This window comes from Equus przewalskii, chromosome 24 (assembly GCF_037783145.1).
Source record: "Equus przewalskii isolate Varuska chromosome 24, EquPr2, whole genome shotgun sequence".
Lineage (NCBI taxonomy): Eukaryota > Metazoa > Chordata > Mammalia > Perissodactyla > Equidae > Equus > Equus przewalskii.
Genome location: NC_091854.1, coordinates 12,593,732 through 12,602,973, shown reverse-complemented (window position 1 = coordinate 12,602,973; position 9,242 = coordinate 12,593,732).

Genomic DNA, 9,242 nt, shown 5'->3' with positions numbered 1-9,242 from the left:
AGCCTTGGCAGGAATTATTTGCTGATTTGGAAGTAATCCAAACTGAAAGCCACATAAGCTGAGTCCAGGAGTAATTTTTAACAATCTTGAAACATAGACCAGACTTTTTGACCTGGCACAACTAATTTTGAACGATTAGCAGGGTTGACAAAAAGGGCTTTGTAGTTTAAACAGGAAATGGTGAAGAAGCAAGGGAGGAGGAAATAAGTGGAGACCACTGACTGCTGGGAAGGTTTGATTTCTCTCAGCATTCATCGGAAAGTGAGCTGTGCAATATGGCGTCTGAAGACTGCGCTGTTGAAACAGAAGGTCTGTTAGCATTGTTAGTTCCTCTACTGGGCAGGCACCAGCTCAGCCAGTTCTCATGGCTATGGATGTACAGGGGAATATGGGGAAACTGTAGGAAAGGAGTAAGTGTAGGACACTTGGCCTTTTACCAAGAGGGAAATGAAAGCCTGAAATTCTGTGTTGGCCACAGAAATAACACACAACAGCCAGACTTTCCATGTTTCCTTCCCACACACCCACCCCAAAGCTCTGGAGGCAGGGACCACCAGCCTGGTTATTACCCACCCTGATGCTCAAGTACAATAGAGTGAAGTATAAATCTCAGTCCAATCTTTAGTGCGATACAGTAAAGTGTAAATCTCAGGAAGCCACATAAGTCAAGAGATGGTAATTCTCTTGCACCAACATGGCAGAACCGCTGCATGGGCAGAGTTTGGTGCTGCTGAGATTGAAGAAATGGGCAAGAGAGAGAAGGTGAGGAAGACAGATTTGCCAGGGGGACCACATTTATGCATTAAGGATATTATGCATGTTTGTTACAGTAAGTATAAAGTTTATAATTGATTGAATAAAACATTAGAAAGTGGTTAGGTTTAATCCACTTAAAATCTCCCATGCCAAGAGATTGTGCAGAGAGAAGAGCCTTACAGGGACATCTAAGAATGTAGTGGAGAACCTGCTTTCAGGCACCTACCTCTCTGAGAGAGGTATGAAACCACTCCACAGCAGGACAGGCTCCTGGGGAGCAACTGGCCTCTCCTCTCCCTGCTCCCAAAGACCCAAGTAGAACAACCCTGGGAAAAGGAAAAACCAGTTAATTGAGACTGAGGCCATACAACCGGCATCTGCCATTTGAAGCCACAGGCGACACAGTCTGGCCTGAGTTAGAGGAAGGGAAAGAGGAAAGCTTCAGATCAAGTAAAAGATACAAGTTTGAAAATGCACAGGACTGGGTCCTAACCATCAAACCCAGATAATTTTAAAACCCAGGAGTGACAACAGTAATGGAATTGGCTGAGACATCATTAAGAAAAATTGCTACCCAGTAAGATAGGGGAACTCAACAGAGCACAGCTCATTATAACTACTGGAAAACATTGTTTTTTCATGTTTGTATTCCAATGACTTGAAACTGCCCAATCAACTGGTCTCACAGCAATGACACTCGACAGTATCACTGCACAAATTTATGGTGACAAACCTACTGATATATAGACCCACTCGCTGTGCACCTAACTCCCTACTTGTCTTTCCACTCCTGAAACCAACAGCGAGTTAGCCATTGATGATTAAGTAGCTAGGAACTAATGTTTTTTTCCTTTTTGCAATTACTAATTATAGCTTTTAGCTATTTAACCCACCCATTGTTAACTGTGCTGCTTAGGCGATATGCTATCTGACTTCCACTATGCTCCTATAGATATCTTCCTGGAGCCTGGGTCACCATGGTAATGGGTGTCTGAGCTGTTTTTCAGGAATTAGAACTCTTTGTCTACTTCAGGCCAGTTGAGACCACCAACTCATCAACTGGGCCCGTGGAGATGTCCTATAGGCGACCTTTTGACGTCAAAAGGCTGAAAACTCCACCCCCAGATCACGCTAACATTGCCATTTTGTGAACATGGGTCCTGTGAAGAGGCATGATGTTTGACGATGCTTGCACAGATCATCAATACCTCACCTCCCATCACCTCCAATCACCTCTCTCCACATTTCAGACTACCTTGTCCCCTATCCCTAAATATCCCTGAGTCCCTATTTTTGGGGAAGCAAATTTGAGGCTCATGCTCTCGTTTCCTCGCATCACTGCCTTGTGAGTAAACTCTCTCTCTGCTGCAATCTCATTGTCTCAGTGTTTGGCCTTCTGGGCTGTGGGCAAAAACCAACCTGGTTTGGTAACAAATGGCAAGCCAGCCAGGAGCTAAGTCCCAGTGGATCTTTTTGCCTGAGATTCGTTAGCCCTTTGCCAGTGTGGAGAACCTGTGGATGAGTCCAGCAGCTGCCGCGAGCATTTCTCCTGGGACTGTTCTCAGGATTCTTTCCTGACTTGGTGCTGGCGACTCCTTGGCACATATTTTCGCTTTGCAGCAGAGAGAGAGTTTCTTGGTTTAGAAGATGTCTTTTTGGTGAGTAACTTCGGTACAAGTAACCGCATTCTTACTTCTTCTTCCTTTAAGTCTGACTTCCGAATAGAAGCCTTGGTTTGGCAGGGGATGCCCTCCGCAACTTCAGAACAAGGAAGCATTGATCTGGCCTTCATTGTGAGGGTCTTGGTTTCAGAGACACTGAATAATAAGGAAGAATTAAGGGATCCACTCACAGAAGTGCTCTTGGCTTGGCTTGGTTTGGTTTGGTTTTGAGATCTGGTTCTAGCTGCAGCATAAATATCTTTTGACCGGCCATGTCTAAATTCTGAAACAATGGGTAATGCTAATTCCATTCCCACCTGCAGCCCCCTAGGCTGTTGTAGGGGAGGAAGACATTTCCTCTACCCACTCTGAGTCCTTCTGGCCAGACAATGAATTAAATTCACATGAGGCAATAACAGGAGAAAATTAAACAAAGCTTTATAACATGTATACATGGGAGAGACCCAGAAAAACTGAGTAACTCACCAAAATGGCAGAAGCTCTCACCTTAAATACCATCCTCACCTAAAGACAAAGGAGGATTTGGGGAGTGAGGGAAGCCAGTTATGGGAGATTACCAGAAAAACACAGTAAACAAGAGTAAGGTTATTATGCAGCTTTAAGTCCTTGCCTTCTGCATTGATGAGAGTTTCTAGAGATAGGGTCATCCCCCCCTTCCTGGTACAGAGAGAAAAACACATTTAAACATGGAGATTTCTTTTACAAATGTAAATGTCTCTTAAGAAAGGATAACTTCTAATTTTCAGAGTTTCTTTCATGTCTGCAGTTTTTTTTTAAAGATTTTATTTTTTTCCTTTTTCTCCCCAAGCCCCCCCAGTACATAGTTGCATATTCTTCATTACGGGTCCTTCTAGTTGTGGCATGTGGGACGCTGCCTCAGCATGGTTTGACGAGCAGTGCCATGTCTGCACCCAGGATTTGAACCAACGAAACACTGGGCCGCCTGCAGCGGAGCGAGTGAACTTAACCACTGGGCCATGGGGCCAGCCCCCATGTCTGCAGTTTTTAAAAGTAACCAGCCCAAGGGGCTGGCCCAGTGGCGCAGCAGTTAAGTTCATACATTCTTCTTCTCGGCAGCCCGGGGTGTGCCAATTTGGATCCTGGGTGCAGACATGGCACTGATTGGCAAAAGCCATGCTGTGGTAGGAGTCCCATGTATAAAGCAGAGGAAGATGAGCATGGATGTTAGCTCAGGGCCAGTCTTCCTCAGCAAAAAGAGGAGGATTGGCAGTAGTTAGCTCAGGGCTGATCTTCCTCAAAATAAATAAATAAATAAATAAAATAAAAATAAAATTCTTTAAAAATAATCAGCCCAAAATAATCCTCATGCCAAAGGGACATATCCAGTCCCCCACAGTCCCACCTTTTAAACTTTTAAGTTTCACAGTCCTTTGAAACTCTTAGTTTCATAGTCCAGAAGCTAAGTGGTAAATTGCTTCATCTCACTGAACACATTTCTTAGTGCTGGTAATAGATCAGTCCAGTCAAATTTATTTTAGAAGGTGGTGATGCAGGTGGGTTCCCAAAGTTAGGCCTATATTGTAGAAGCAAGCAATCAAGTATTTAATGAGAAGTATTTTTATGGGAACAAAAAGAAAAAAACAAGGTTAATGGTTGGAGCAAATTATAAACCAGTTTCTGAGCCCACGGGGGCAGCCAGTCAAGATTTCTAGATGTCAGAGGCAAAGAATCTTTTGCAGTTTGACATGTCCCTGATGATGTCATCAGGTGTTCAAGTATCTTTCTGAGTGGCTTACAGCTTACACAGCAACAGACATGAATCTCTCTTTAGTATCAAGTTGTTCAGCTTCATTGTGCAAGCCTTCAGGAAAAAGGGCAGGTTCAGTTCTCAATGACTCCAAATGAAAATGAGGGAAAAAACTGAAATTTTAGTTTGGAGATTTGTAGCTAGATATTTCAGGAGACTAGAGGAATTCAGGATCCTGTCCAGTTCACAAGTAGAAAAACCCTCAATCAACAGAACTAGGATCTAATATCCACAAATGAGTATTATAGTTTTCACTGAAACATAATTTTTCTCTCTAAAATCACCCTCATTTTTACCAAAGATAGCCAAATTAAGACTAATAGGTTTGCAAAATGTTTAGTTTTGATAAAATTGGCCCAATCATTTACATAAGTGCAGCAAGTGTAGCCATTGATCATATAGGCTCTTTTAAATCAGCTTTGCTGGAATTCTTTTATGAGGAATCTCAGATTGAACTTGAAAGCCTCTTGATGCCAGAAAAGCCAAGCCAAGGATTTGCCATCAGACTTAGCCTGCAATACTTACAGATTTGTGTGTGAGGAGGATCAAGGCTGCCCCAGGGAGAAAAGCCCAAGGCGTCCTGGCCTACATACCAATCTGTATCATCCTCGGGAAGCACAGGACGTCCTGACCTGATCTGATCTGATCTGATTCTTATCTAAAGTTATAGCACCACTCAATAACCAGACCCCACCTACACTGATACCATTCTAACAACTTTTTTACATAATCTTTCCTTTGTCTTGTCACATACCTATCTATGCCTTATAAATTTAGCCCTACCCTCAAATCATGCTGCAGCTCTTCACTGCCCATGGGTCCTGTCCCCATGCTATTCTCTGAATAAAGGAGCACTACTACCAGACCTTGAGAGTCTAAGAAATCTTTCTTTCGACTCCTTGGCTTGCCGAGCCCACATCAGGTGGATTCATCTCTTCTGGAGGTCCCCCAAAATATGTCAATTTTCCAGGCATCAGCCAGATAAGTAAGCTTCCTTACTTACCAGATAAGGTTGCTGGAATCTTTGAAAACAAGGTACCAGGCCCATATTTCCAAGTGGCTTTATTCCATAAAGTCCAATCCTTGTTTCTTAAAAGCTGTCTGGTCATATCTGAGTCTATGCCTATTTTTCTCAAATATGACATTCCAATTAAAGCTTTGGTAAGATAACCGATGTTTCCAATTGTGTCCTGTTATATGGAGAACAGATTCTTATTAAATTTATGCAAATAACTATATTGCCATGAAAATAATAATAATCACTAAGTTTCCAAATTCTGAAGGGATCAGGTAGGGAGAAAAAGATAAATGTTTCAGTTCTGCTCACAAAGGTGTAATTTCACCAAATTGCTATGTCATAGTTAGCATAAAAGAAAAGAGAAAAAGATTTCCTTAAATCTGAGAAAACAAAACAGGACATCAAAAAAATCAGCAATACCTCAAATGAAAGGTCATACAAACTAAATCATCCTCACCAGTTCATTCAGTATTGTGTTATCGATTTTTTAAATCTTTATCTTCTGTTAGCAGATTTATGAGGTCATCAGTTTCTCCATTAGAATTCTGTAATTTCTTACCCAGTTTAGTTTTATAATCAGAAAGTTCATCAGAAACCTGCATTCTAGAGTAAGTGTCAGAGTCCTTTCCACAAATCTTTTTGAAGATGAGACATATTTGCAAAATCAAAAAGCATCAGAGTAAAACAATAACTGTCTATAAACAATAAGACTCAAAAATGGAAATTGACAAAGAAATTTGGTTAATTTTCTGACTTACAACACTTTAAAATAACCAGAATTATGGCTGACAACCACAAAACATCAGAATTTTAGGAATGTTATATAATTTCAAAACATTTATATCAATAACTTTTACCCACGTAATACCATAGGTCCCTATGAAACAATGTTTAGTTATCATTTTAACAATAGTGACAATTAACGATTTTTAGGCAAATCCAGAATATTAAATAGCTGTAAGACCTTCGCACTTGTGATTAGAGACTTGATAAACAATACAGGAAATTTATTTTGATAATACGTAAAATCCCTACCTTTCTGCTAGACTGCTTAAAAATTTTCCATAATCTCTTTACCAAGAACAGACTAGAAGTTCAGGAAAATTATCTTTTGAGAGAAAAACCAAGTTTTAATTTCTGTACCAGCTTATTTTTAACATTAAAACTCATTTACTTTAACATTAGTCAACTTGACCAGGCACAAAACTCCTTTCAGAATTTCTCCTTCGCAAACTTCTACAACTTTCTTTTTACCTTCAGAATTTGTCCCATGCTTTCTTTCTACCTTTCTAGTACTTTAGGACAACTTTATCTTTCTTAACCCAAGAAACAAAAATACTTCCATTCTTTATACCCTCTTTACTGAAAACATACATTTTACTTTCCTTGTATACAAAGCTGTTTTCCTTATTAATTTCTAGTAGCTTTAATTACACATATGAATTAGAATTTTTAACCCTTCCCAACCTAGAAAAAACTAAAAACTAAGGAATTATGAAGTGTCTTTCATATCAGCATTCTAAACGCTTTTCATAATTTCTAGGAGCACACCATTTCACAGTAATAGACCCAAACACTTTTAACCTTTCTGCAATAAGAAGCCAAAGTAGATAAACTTACACTTAATAATTAATATCTAAATCTTATTTGGAAATGATCTGGATACTCAATGAATTTTATCATTTAAATTAACCTAGCAAAAGTTCAAAGTTTCAAGTTACCAAAAAGATTTTGGAAGTTATTTTAAATACACATGCCATAAACTATAATTATTGCTGAAAGTTTATCTATAAACTCTTATTTATATCTAAATCATTTGTTCCCAATAATGATGTTTAGATTACCCACAAAAACTTTGTGAGACATTAGACAAAATTAGCTATCATTTAAAGCTATTATTTTGCTGACAAATTTCTAACAGACAACATGAGCTTATTTGACTAGTAAACCCAGGCTGCGTGTCTGCATCATATGCAAATACCAACAACTCTGAGGACATGCCTTTACAATCAAACCAACAAACTTTAAACTTTCATTAACCAAAGATTAATCTGTATCATGTTAACTTAAAAGGCATTGGGTTAATTTCTATTACATTTAGAATTTATGTAAGCGCTTATTTAAGCCAATTAAGCAGAGCAGAGCTCTTAATTTTGGCCATATCATCCACAGGTAAAATATCACACATATATAACATACATATAGACATATACAGAGTCTCCACAGCTATTGTTTTAAAAATTACTGTCATGAATCAGGTGCAGCAACACAAAGCTCCCTAGTTATGAATCCCAATTTGGTTTCGAGCCTTTTTACTAATATTTGTGGAGAAGACAATCAAGATGCTAGATTTTTTGGCAAGAGCAGGCTTATGGCCATTTTTTTTGGCCTTTTCCCTTTTTTTTTTCCTTCAATCTTAGGAATTAGTGATGAGCTAGAAAGTCCCCAGAGGATTTGCAAGCTCTTTGAGATAAGGGAAACGAGTGGAACCCAAACTGCCTCTAGAGCTGCTTTTCCAGCCTTACAAGGATTTTCCAAGGACAGTTGCTCTTGATTTCCCAGAGACTGGGTTGTAACTCAAATGACAGTATACGTGGATCTACCTGTCCAAGTACATCATAAAGGCACAGAGAAACCCCTCAAGTTTCCTCCAAGATGGAGTTTTTGGGGCATAACCCATCCAATTGAAAGTGTTTCCAATTAAAATGCAACAAAGAGTGAGTCTCTGGGGATGCATGGGGCATTTCCCATGGCAGTAAAGCTAGAATCCGACAACAGTGAGCTGGAGAAAAGAGTGCAGAGCTTGACTGCAGGCATCAATATAGTTATAAGATCTAGTCAAGTCCCGCTCAGCCTGGGCACTTAGTCCCAGGTGAGCCAGGGAAACAGGAGGCAAAGCACTGGGGCTCCCAGTGCCAGGGTTGAGAGTTAAGTCCCTGGCAAAAGCGTTTCAAGCTTTCAATTTTACAAAAGGTCCAGGTTCTGCTCAAGTCTAGCCTGAACTTTACCTCGACTTGGTGACAACAGAGGTGATGACAAATGAAACAAAGGAAGGAAAAGAGGTGAGGCCTCGCCCTCACAGTCTCTTCCCGAAGGTTATCAAGATAAGGATCACTTAACAGTTCCTGTGCCAGGGCACACAACACCAGCAGGACAGTACACAGAATAAATCACAGGTCTCTTATTCTCATAACTGACTCAGTAGGTGCCTAAAATACTCAATGAGTCAACCGCCAAGAGAGGGCACCCCACTTGGGGTCACTGGGTTGATCAGGCCTGGAAATCAGAGTAGGGGGGATCCTAGGGGTGGAGCCTTTGACTCTTTGAAGATTCCTTTGTTTCTCATTTGCAAAGCTCAAAAGGAGCCCAAAATGGCCACTGTAACTCAAGGAGAGATGAAAGAAAAAGGTCCATTACCTTGAAGATCCCCCTGAACCCAGAGCAACGTCCTACCCATTGTTCCGCCTGTGGGGTTCCTATAGCAAGGGGTGATGGGGGCGTCCTCCTGCATTGCATCCCTTGTATACCTTCTCTACTATGCCTGGCAGTAACAGGTGCCTGGTGAATGGTCCCAGAGATAAAAGAATATAGAAAAACAGTGAAGAAATTTCTGCCGGTCTGGGGGACATTCCACCCAATTGCATCCCGGAGCTGTTCTCCCAAGAAGGGGTTCCCATTCTCAACCAAAGGTTAGAGTTTGGTACTTTCCTTAAACTGGAGTCTCAGTTGGGACTTTCCCGTGGCTCCAAGTGTGGTCATGAGCCACAGGGAGGGATCCCAATCCAGCCTTAGGAAAAGAAACCTGCCACGGGCATCTTGGAGATTGGTGACCATCCTAATGACTTAAGTGGTCAACCCGTGCCCATGTAAAATTTAAATATTAGAGATAGGATTAGGAAGGAACGGATTAATTCGTTCTTCATCACCCTCAGGCTTAAGGTACTGGTTCTCTTTGGGGTGAATGCCGTGGTTTGCCCCATAGAGTACCCATGGGCAGCAAACATGGATTCATTCAGCT